Consider the following 11,822-nt stretch of genomic DNA (forward strand, 5'->3'; position numbering starts at 1 on the left):
TAAAGGTAGAGGGCTTCCCTGGTGGCGCAGTGGTTGAGAATCTGCCTGCCAATGCAGGGCACACGGGTTCGAGCCCTGGTCTGGGAGGATCCCACATGCCGCGGAGCAACTGGGCCCGTGAGCCACGATTGCTGAGCCTGCGTGTCTGGAGACTGTGCTCCACAACAAGAGAGGCCGCGATAGTGAGAGGCCCGCGCACCGCGATGAAGAGTGGCCCCCGCTTGCCACAACTAGAGAAAGCCCTCGCACAGAAACAAAGACCCAACACAGCCAAAAATAAATATAAAAATAAATAAATAAATAAATTTTAAAAAAAAAAAGGTAAAGGTAAAGATATGCAGCTATTTTTTCAAACAATCTCCCACAATGGTGACTTATTAAAACAGGTATTTTGGATAAATTTATTAAAAGAATCTATCACCTCTATTGTTACTAGGACTTGTCGAGGAACCACAAATATTATTTCCAGAGACTGGGGAAAAGTCCAAATCCTGCCTTATAAATCATTATCCCTTTATGTCCCTCGCCATGGGTTTTCAAAGAATGATCACACAGAAAACCAGTAGCCAAATGAAATTCAGTTATTATTTTTTATAACCGCTGCTAGGCCCTGATAATCCACGGCCAGGTGCATGGAGGAAGGACAATGGTAAGAGCTGCCCTTTAGCCTCTTGATCATCAAGTCTCATGGGGAAAAAGCTGTGGAGAAGAGATTGGTTACACGTCTTTAACACAGAAATCTCTTCTTACTTGGAAAACTGATTCAGAGCATATTCTAGAGCTCTGACCATTAAGATTAATTGCTCCTCTTTTAGGATATCAGTAGCTAGGAAGGGGGTGGTCAGAAGTGGGCTTGGCTTGCTTCCACACTTCAAATCCCAACACTATGCAAAAATTGATGGTAACAATAAAAATTACAATAACAACAAGATAGTTTTAAGCTAGGTCTCTCACCAAAATCTCAGCCAGACTCATGCAGGTGCTCTGTACAAATCACCAGCTCCCTCCATCCCTTGTCTCAAAGCAGTAACTCAATGTGCTCATGGTTCTACCCTCTGGGACAAGCTGACACACAGATACACTTACTTCATAATAACTTTACAACTGACCTGGCAACTCTTGCTATAGCTTCTCCCTCTTCCATAATTCAATGTGTGTAAAAAGACTATCTAATGCTCTCAAATGATATTTTTTCCTCTGTTTAATCCAGGTTTATAATTTAACGCTAGAATAGTAAAGTAAAATAACCAGAACCCCCAGACTAGAACTGCTTATCCCAGCTCTACCTGGAACTATATGATCTTAGAGGAAGACTGAGGTAACAATACCTTCCTCTCTATTTATTTCTCCTTATCAGAACTTACATATGCTTAAGTGTCTAGCACTTTATAAAAAATAAAATAAAACATAATTTAAAGCCTCCTATAATCCCCCAATTTTTATCTAGTAATCGCCCTGCCCCACCTCTTCCTCATGGTCACATTTTACTTTTATTCCCTCCTTTTCTTCTGCTTCCACTCATCTGGAAGCCCACTCCAGCCCCAGTTTGCCTTTAGCTCCCGCAACACCACCAAATTTCTCCTACTAAGACTCCAATGACCGCCATGTTATTAAACCCAGTAGACACTTTTCCACTCTTATCTTTTTGGACGGCTTAGAAATGTGTGATACAAATAACAGTGTTATTCCTTCTCGGAATACTCTGAGTGTCCTTTGCCTTTCCTGGCTCACCCTCCTCCACCTAACCAGAGTTCTCAATTTCTCTCCTCTTCTCTCTTCTCAATCCATACTCTTCAGTCTACCCCCATACCTTCAATTATAGCTATGCTGATAAATCTAAAATTGAGCTCCGCATTGATATTTCTAGCAGTCTACTTGACCTCTCCATGTGTATGTTTCAGAGGCAGTTCAACACAAACATCCCAAACTGATCTCATCATATGTCCCCCTAAATAACCCCTGCCACAAGCATTCTCAAACCAGAAACTGGAAGTCATCCTTGACGTCTCCCTCTCCTGCTTAACAATATCCAAACAACCATCTCTATTTCCCGAAGCCATCCATTTATGTTCACCTTCCCTTCTTCATACTAACTCAAGTGAATCTTATCTCCTGGCTGACATATAGCAAGAGTTTTCTGGTTGACCGCCCCCTTCCATTCTTACTCTCTATAATCCATTCTCTACTTTCCAGCCAAAAGATGTAACCCTGATCCTGTCAATCTTCAACTTCAAATCAACTCTTCAGTGCTTTTCCACTTTCCCTTGGGATGAAGTTCACATCCCTGACAGACTCTGCAAGGCCCTAGATGGTCAGCCTCCTGGTTATCACTCCAGCATCATCTCTTGCCATTCTCCCCTTGCTGCTCTTCACATTTGGCCTACCTTGAGCTTCTTAATCATTCAGTGTTCTTTCTCATCATCGTACATGCTTTTATTTCCCACCCATCTTCACGCTAGTTTTTTCTGCCCCTCCTGGTAAACGTGCACTTCCCATAACACTTCCAACTGTTTGTTCAATAGCTGTGCTCCCTGGAGACTGTGTGTTTCTCAAAAGCAGGGGCTCTGCTATAACCTTTCTGCCTAGAAAGGTAGCCTGACACATTTACTCAACAAACTCAAATGTTTGCTGAGTAAATAAAGAATTTATAAACCTCTGGGTTATCCCCCATTTCTAAAGTGGAAATGTTCGTGTTTGATCCTGAACCTGTATCACCTACTTTTTGAAGTTGTCTAGATTATATAATAAGTACTATTATAAAAATAATAAAGGTGAAAGTTCTCTGAAACACATAAAGCCTTTTACAAATGAAAAAGGTATTAGAACAACCTCTATGTATTATTCACACAAATGGTTCAAGTAGGTTTGGGGAAGCCCTGAGAGTCCAAATTTTGATGAAGGGAAAAATAGCTTCAAGTTTAAATGACAAAGTTAGCAACCGTAGGCATTTCAGTTGGAGGCTGACTCTTACCAATATTTCTATCATCTGATTATCCAAGTCACTAATTTTTATGCTCTGTCATGACCCCTGTTATCTTCTTTCTACCCAACACCATCTCAATGTTTAATCACTCGCTTTCCTCTTTTTTACCTTCAGGTTTCACTTTACAAATATTTACTGTAAGACAATCACTGTACCAGGCTGTAGAGGTATAAAGATAATGATCACATAGTTCTAGCCTTTCCACTTACTACTAAAACTATGGAAACTGATATAATGTAGTGCATAAGAGGAAAGAACCTGAGGCCAGAAAACTGTGGCTTTGCATCTCATCTCTGCCATTTACCAAATCTGTGAGCTCTGGCACATTTTTGCTCATTGGTTTCATTATCTTTAACATGGGTAAAAACTACTACCCCAAAAAATTATCAAAACAACTACTAAAATTACCAGTAGAATTAAATGAGGTAGCATTTAAAGCACATAGTATGTGCTTTGTATATAAGTGCTCAATAAGTAGAATTACCTGTTAGGACTCTAACAACCCAAAAAGCCAACTAAATACACTTTTAAAATACTAAAATAAGGGAAACTATTTTAAGTTGTTTTTTACTGCATATGAAGACTATCCCATCACTTTGATCATACAGTGTAACCTAACCAAGTGGGTAACTATCCCATCATATTCAGAGAGTCCATCCACACTCAAGGCAGGAGGATCATACTGGGTGTGTACACTAGGAGGAGAGAATCTCGGGGACCATCTTAGGATTCAGCCTACTACAAGGAGAAAGACAGCAACTTGAACAGCATAGTAATAATACGAAGGAGTTTCTGTGGCATAAAAAAAAAGAAACATATGCTTTCTCTACTACACAATTTACTAGATTAAGCATACCCACAACTGAGCCCAAATATAAAGCCAAAAGGAAAAAGTGAAAAATACGTCAAAATGTAAATGGATGAAATCTTAGAAAATTCAAAAGAATTGAAGGAATGATCCAAGAATCCTGAAATAAGGCTACTATAGTTCCAGAAAAAATAAAGTGACAAAGAGGGGATAGGCAATAAACAAACAACATAAGAAAAAGATTTTGCATTAAAAATATGCCAAGTCTCAATCCTGACTGATGATAAAAGACACAGAGTCAGCATAGCATGGTAAAATCTATGAAATTAATGAATTAAGAGGAAAACCTACAATTATTAGACAGAGAAGGTGTCAACTTCAAAGAAAAAGTATTATATTGACACTCATGGTATCACTTATGCCACTCTAAAAGCTAGAAAGTACGGAATCACTACTAACAAAAAAGAACTTAACTCAACAATCCTATAACCAGCCACAATATCAGCCATCTGTCAGGGTATAAATAGATATTTGAGAATATGCAAGAAGTCTGAGAGGGTGTTACTCACATAACAAATCTTAGGGAAATACTTGACTAAGTACATCACACATAGGAAGCAGAATCAAAATCTCACAATAGGGGAAAATAAATAAGAGCTAAAACAGTGGTGAGAAATGACCTTTACAATTTATATCAATAATATAAACATATGATGACAGACCATTTGGAAATATGTGATGCACGCTCTTGAAACAAAATAAAATATTTAGGAAAAGATTGCGATGATAAAAGGCAACATTTTAAAGACTATAGTAATAAACCTCTACGGAACACATTGCGCAGTATCAGACTAGAAAATGCAAATATTCAAGAGAGTTCAAGAACCAGATAAAAACATAGTTGGGAGTCTTCAATATGCTTCATTTGGAATTAAACTACTCTAGTAAACTAAAAATAAAAGGATCATGGAGGATTTTAATACAAATAAGAAAAAAACTTAATAGGCCTACGTACTCACATCCCCACAAATAATATAAAAATTTTGCATTTACATGGAACATTTATGAAAATCAATATGAATTTGTCCACAAATAACATTTTGACAACTTTAAAAAGCAAAGATCACATTTTCTGATCATAATCTAATAAATATGGAAATTAATAGTAAAATTGCAGCAAGAAAAGTACTTGGAAACTAACATATATATTCCTAACTAATGCTTCAATCAAAAAAGAAAGGGGAGGGGACTTCTCTGGCGGCCCAGTGGTTAAGACTTCGCCTTCCAATGTACGGGGTGCGGGTTGATCCCTGGTCAGGGAGCTAAGATTCCACATGCCTTGTGGCCAAAAAACCAAATCATAAAATAGAAGCAATACTGTAATAAATTCAATAAAGACTTTAAAAAGGGTCCACATCAAAAAAAATAAAAAATGAAAAAATAAAAAAGAAAGGGGAAGTAAAACCTACCTGGAAAAAATTAAAAAGTGACTACTTCATATCAAAAACTATGAAAGACAACAAAAGCTGTTCTCAAAGAAAATTACATAGCCTTCATTATTAAGGGAAGAAGAAGGAGGGAGGGAGGGAGGGAAGGAGGGAAGGAAGGAAGGAAGGAGGAAAGAAAGAAGGGAGGGAGCAAGGGAGGAAGGAAGGAAGGAAGGAAAGAATAACCTTATTATTCATCATATGAAATAAGAAAGAAAGCAGTTCTTAGGCTTATATACTTTGGGTCTTTTTTATAAGTTTATTCATAGCTTCTGGATTAGAACCTTAGTTGTATGTATAACCAACAAAATTTGCTCTGTTAAAAAAATCCCAATCTGTGACAAATCAAAACTGCAAAGATTTGGTTCTTAGTAAAAACTGGCTAATTCAGGCAGAATGAATAAGAACATCTGTGTATGAGATCAGAGCATGAATTTGAAAAATTATTAGGTGCTGGTAAAAACAATAACAAAACATCCAAAGAACTATCCAGTACTTTCTGATGATGTCTACAAGAATCATTTGTTTAAAGCTCTTTTTAGTAAACATTCAGGCTTTGTGTTCAGGGTTGCAAATATGATGTGAGAAGTTCCAGAGCAGAGGTGCTTTAAGGATGCTAAGTAAGTCTTACAAAAATCCCCAAGGAGCCAGACCCAAATGAGACTTCTATTTTTCAGGATACAAAATTTCTTTAATGAAGAAAACCCCATTTCTGGAGGCCCACACAGAAAAAACTCAAGAATATATTTTTTAAAAAACCACTAGTAGATGAGTAAGTAGTATCTAGCTCCCTGTGCCCTCCCCCCAAATTATCATAAAATGGCCGACATACCGATAGATAAAAAGTGGGAAATCTACAACAGCACAGAAAACCAAAGTTAGAAGCTCCACACACACCAAAACCCTAGAGGTTCCAAAGAACACTACAACCAAACTGGGTGGCAAACCATAGACTAAGAATTAGCTATGTATTGAGTACACCTAAATGGAGAAGAAAAAAGAATTGTCTTTTATAGTGAAATAGGCATAAGAACTAATTTCCCACACACATACAAACATTTATATATATAAACAAAGAAGTAAAACAGCTAATAAATATAAAAATTCAACCTCAGCACAATTAATTACATACATTAATTTGCCTCTCAAATTACTAAAAAATAATTATTATAATATTTAGTACATAAGAAGGTACGTTGAGATGGACACATTCACAAACTTCTGGTGAGACTGTTATTGAAATGACATTTCTGGAAAATAATTGTGCAAATCGTGTCCAGAAATTAAAAAGTGCTTATATCCTTTGACCATAATTACTTTTCCAGAATTCTATCTTCATAAAAACCCTTCACCACAGCCTTATAATAGGAAAAAAAGTTGAAAGAACATAACTGTGTAACAACAGATGATTAATTAAACATATTTATGGGTCATTCATAATGTTTTACAATCATTAAAATATCATTTATTAAAAACTAATGATACAGAAACATGCGGCCGAAAACTCATATCTATCATTAAATCACAACGTAAAACATGTAAGAAAAATGCTGGAATAAAATGCAACAAAATCTTAGCAATGACTATATCAGGGAAAAATTAAAATTTTCTTTTAAAGACTGTGCTCTACTTTGGGGAAATAATGCTTGCAGGATTTGTTAACTGAATTTCCTATTTGTACCGTATCTCCATGACAGTTTTGTGATCTACATCATGAGTCATTTATCAATTTCCTAAAAAAAAGTGTTCCCTCTTTGTTTTAATTAGATTTAGGATCTTCGATCAAATTATTCCTTTCTAACGCCATCTTTTATTAGTTGAGTTTCAACTGAAGTCTCAAGCTATGCCTATCACAACATTTTGCATTCTTGTATTAAAATTTTCAGTGCTTTGGTAATCACTTGTACTATGTGCTTTTAATACACAGGTACCTGGAACCAGAAAAACTCCCTGTTATGTCCATCTAAAAATTACAAATGTTTTTCCTGCCAATGGTCCTTCTTTACCTGGCTCTAATTTTCTGTCTTCTGCTTGCAATAATGTATGGTAGTTTTATTAGGAGTTTTTCTTTCCACCCATTAAAATTTAGATTAAAGCCAAGAGATAAGGTTTTATGATTCTTCCTTCAAACATCTCTTTCATAGTATATGCTAAAACCTTACCAGACATTCTTTTTTTCATTCAGTGTCATCCATATTTTGTGCTGTTTCCTTTTCATAGTTTTATTCTCTTCCAGTGTCACAATCATCAACCAGAAGAACTGAAAGTGTCACTAGTACCGGGGGACCATACCCAGCCAATCCTGGAATGTTATTCCAGAACGTTAAATGTCTAGAGTTGTATCAGAGATTTTTATCCCGATGTGTGATACATTTCCACTTGCTTTAGCAGAAATGAGTAGCCCTCGGTAAATATAAGAGATCTACCAAAACCTCATTCACATTTTTTGAAATACAAGTCCAGGAACGCAGTCACTACAGATAGCTGCCACTTAACATCTTTGTGACCTCTTGGAGTGAAGGTGTCACCAACCCTCAGGACCTTGTAGAGGTGACAGGCCCTCTTCTACCTGCAGCCCCTGGGCCTTCCTGCCTGAATCCTCCTCTAACTGGGTAGCAGTGAATCCTTTTCAAAATGATCTAAGCCACCACTGATGAAAAAATCCCCTACTTCTTTAAAATGTCTAAAGGCTTTAAAATGTCCTACGCACTTTCCCCTCTGAATCTTCCACTTGTTTATCTCTTACAAAAGATTTACTACCGCACTCAGAATTCTACAAGGATTCCTTCCACCCCCAAAACCCTTTAATATGAAGCTGATTCTCACTTCAACACTTTAATAAGCTGGGTATAAAAATCATTTGGAAGGATTTTTTTAAATGCATGCAGGTTCCTGGGCTCATCCCCTGGAAATTCTGTTTCAGTAAGTCTAGGTAGGGTACAGGGAATCAGCAGTCTTAACAAACATTGCAGTTGATTCTAATAGGGATGCTCTCCCAAGTACACATTGAGAAAGTGTTTCCACCTTTCTAAGAACCTGGAACATCATTCCTCAAGCTCCTCCTCCTGCAACAGGTTGTACTCCTCAAAACACTCTGCTTCTAAAGGTTCCTATTGCTTATCTTGTTAAACCTATTTCGTTCTAGTTCCATCCATTTGATGGTTGCTCAGTATTAACATGTGGAAGATTTAAATACTCTTCATGGGACACGTACATTCATTGAACAAAAGACCCTACAACCACGGGCTCCCCTTACTTAGAGTAGCAGGCGGCACCGTAAGTAGTATTGACTCACCTTTCCTGATTATTCCTGGCCTCCTCCTGTACCCAGGCACCTGGATCACAGACGTCATTTACTGCATTCTTAATGGATAAGCAGCTTTCCATACCTACATTTTCATGGTCAATTATGTCATATAACTAGCAGTTATTTCTGATTTCCTCAATAAGTTTAAATCAAGAAAGTTCCATTTTATTTAATCTTAATGTCTGCTCAGGTAATTCATCATATTCAGCTTCTCTTTCTCCTGCTCCTTTTTGCCCTTTCTGTGGTTTTTCCTACTTGCTCCTTTAATTACCAAACCTGCATAAACTCCTGGTGCATTTACAAACCCTTTCCAAGTCAGCCCCACTGGTAAACGAAGCTTATAATAACAGTGTTTACTGTTAACACCTGAATAAAAAATGATGTCCATTAATATTTAGGACTTTTTCAATCATGACGTGGGTTTCCATTATGCAGTCAAGGCAGAGCAGTACAAAAAAAATTATAATATTCTTTCTTCTCTTCTGTCAAATATCTCACTTGAAGCTCCTTTAATTACCAAACCTGCATAAACCCTGGTGCATTTACAGACCCTTTCCAAGTCACCCCTACAGATACATAAAGCTTATAACAGTGTTTACTGCTAACACCTGAAGAATAAAATGATGTCTCTTAATATTTAGGACTTTTTCAATCATGACATGAGTTTCCATTATGTAATCAAGGCAGAGTAGCACAATAAATTGTAATATTTTTTCCTCTCTTCAGTCAAGTATCTCACTTGAAACAAAAGGTCTGTACCCAAAAAAAGTAAATTCTGTTTTCACTTCCAGGATGATGTTTACATATGAGAAAACTTAGTTTATAAAAAAGACTTTTTTTTCATTCTCAAGTCAGGGGACTGACAGTGTGCAAAGAAGGAAGAATTAACTGGTTAGGAAGAGAAAGATAAACAAGCTTAGCCCTTCTTAGAGACCATGAATATACAGTTATTTCTCACAAATGCACATTAAATGTAGTTGAGCAATCTTTCTGAAATATGCATACTATCAGCTCACCAATAACATCTTTTAAGCTAATGTACTCAGATGTTTATTGGGAGAAAAATGATCTCTGTGATGAATTTTAAACCAAGTAACAAAAATATATTACACTTCCAAAGTAGATGACATTGCATTTAAATGTATCCCCACTTACAAATATTATAAATACCTAGTGACTATAAATATGATGAATATAAAACAAGTGGGAAGTGTTTTCCCTTGCAATACAACTTAAATCAGAGATTATCTCAATATTTTTCAACCAACTCCTAATACATGGGAACTGTTTCTGAAAATGCCTTGAGAGCATGAGTAAACTGATGTCCCACAGAGACTAAGGAAGAAGTCCCTGCAATTTAATGGATGCAAATCCCCCTCCCCAGCACAGCATTAAGTCACTTAATCTACTTATTCCTGTTTCCATGTCCGTACAATGAAGGTTATTAGAGTTCCTAGGGTCGTTAGGAGGATTAGATATAAAAATAAATGTAGTATATTCTGCATGCGTGTATTTTTGTATGTATACGTATTCATGTATGTATATATATATTTTGTACCTATGTATGGGCAAATTAATATAAAGAAGGTAATAAATGTAAAAGAAAAGTATATATAGTGTATATATATATATGTATGTATACTATATATAGTATATATACTCACTAATACACCTTATTCTCATTATATGCAGTTTTGGGGCACTGAAATTTTCCAAAATGGTTACATTGGGATGTCTTATTTTATTATTAAACTGGTTCCTTGTGAAAAAAGATATTTCCCAATAATACTCTGTACTCAAAGCCTCAGATAAAAAGCAAGTAAGATGATATTAGGGCAAAGTACTTTCAAAAAAGTGCTCTACAAATTTCAGGCATTATTAGTGTTGATGACAATGGTGATAAGAATGATGGTTACACATTTCTCAAATCTTAATCTCATCCAGATGGTACCATTTTCTCCAGCCTTTGGGAGTCACTCTTCCTTTTTACACAAGTAACAGTAATTCAGTCACCATCCTTTGTTTGGGTTTCCCCCACCCCTGAGGACTCGCTGAGGAATGCATGCATGTGACACCGTTACACTCTCTGGGTCACTTCTTCTCAAGTATGTAATGCCTGTCCTGCAACACCCAAAGCACAGCTAAGACCAAGTGGAAGCCGTAGACAAATGGAAGGTCATCGTAATGCAGGAAAAGAAAATGCAACTCTTCAGGAGTCCCTTCACAGGCAGTTGCTTATTCTTTTTAGCCCCTCAAATAGTCCTCCTCAGAATTTTACCTGCTAACACATTATAGAACTCGTCTATCTCTTCCCAACTGAAGTTCTTTCAGACCATGTCCTTCCTACTGAGAACTCAGGTGCCTGTGTTCCCGGCCATAGAAAGAAAAGTAGCATGCCTGCCCCCTCATTCCAAAACCTCAGCCCAAGACCTGCCCCCTGCCCCCCAAATGTAGTCAGGGTACGTTTTCCAGAGTTTGAAAAGCATCACAGCCAGTTCCCCTGCACAATCTTCAATATACTGTAAGGAGATTATGTTTACATGGGTCATCAGTGAACAAACACGTGGAGGGGGAAAAAAAGAGAGAGAGAGAGAGAGAGACAAACCCATCTGTCAATGACAGACATTAATTTTCAGGAAGAGTCAAGCCAAAAGCCGTATTTAGGAGGAAATATATTGGGCTCTTCTAGACCACATCCTTAATAAGTACACACCCAATTTAACATTTCAGTCTGAGGCATCTGTATTTGAACTACTCTCCAGTTCTGGGTTTCCTGAGTGCCATGAATTAGATGCTTGCTTTGTATCTAGTTGGTTAAAATTACCCACAAAACTGGTCTCTGCCATAACAAAAGAGGCTTAATCCCCAGCCTAAATTCCCTCTTCTGCTCTGAAATTTAGACACCATTTACATCTCTCAAATGGTATTTTTCCAGCTTCAATTATTTTATGATCTTGGCATCTGACTTGGTAAATATGAATATGGATTCATATTTAAGTAAATACGGAGTACAAAAAGAAACTCGAAGAACTATTATTTGGGAAGGGAAACAGTAAGCATATACAAACAATTCATGAAAGGCTATGAATTCTAATAAATATCAAATTATTGATCTGGGATTTGTAGCTGAGGAAGAGGAATTCCAAGTAACTCTCTCAAACCCCAAAATAGAACAAAGTCAAATAACCAGTTAGAAGTTGATTTTGAGATAGCTTGTTAGAACAGGCGCATATATGC

The 11,822-nt window shown here is 36.9% G+C and overlaps 1 long non-coding RNA gene across 1 annotated transcript in view; it reads left to right on the forward strand.

The window, feature by feature from the left end:
• Positions 1-10,198, forward strand: part of LOC309615952 — a 36,537-nt gene extending 26,339 nt beyond the window's left edge. The window contains exons 2-3 of the long non-coding RNA XR_014237170.1: positions 322-5,770; positions 5,811-10,198. This is a non-coding gene — a long non-coding RNA (uncharacterized lncRNA). The remainder of the gene's footprint in view (positions 1-321; positions 5,771-5,810) is intronic.
• The last annotated feature ends 1,624 nt before the right edge of the window (positions 10,199-11,822 follow it).

Source organism: Balaenoptera borealis (genome assembly GCF_965194805.1).
Source record: "Balaenoptera borealis genome assembly, chromosome: 18".
NCBI lineage: Eukaryota > Metazoa > Chordata > Mammalia > Artiodactyla > Balaenopteridae > Balaenoptera > Balaenoptera borealis.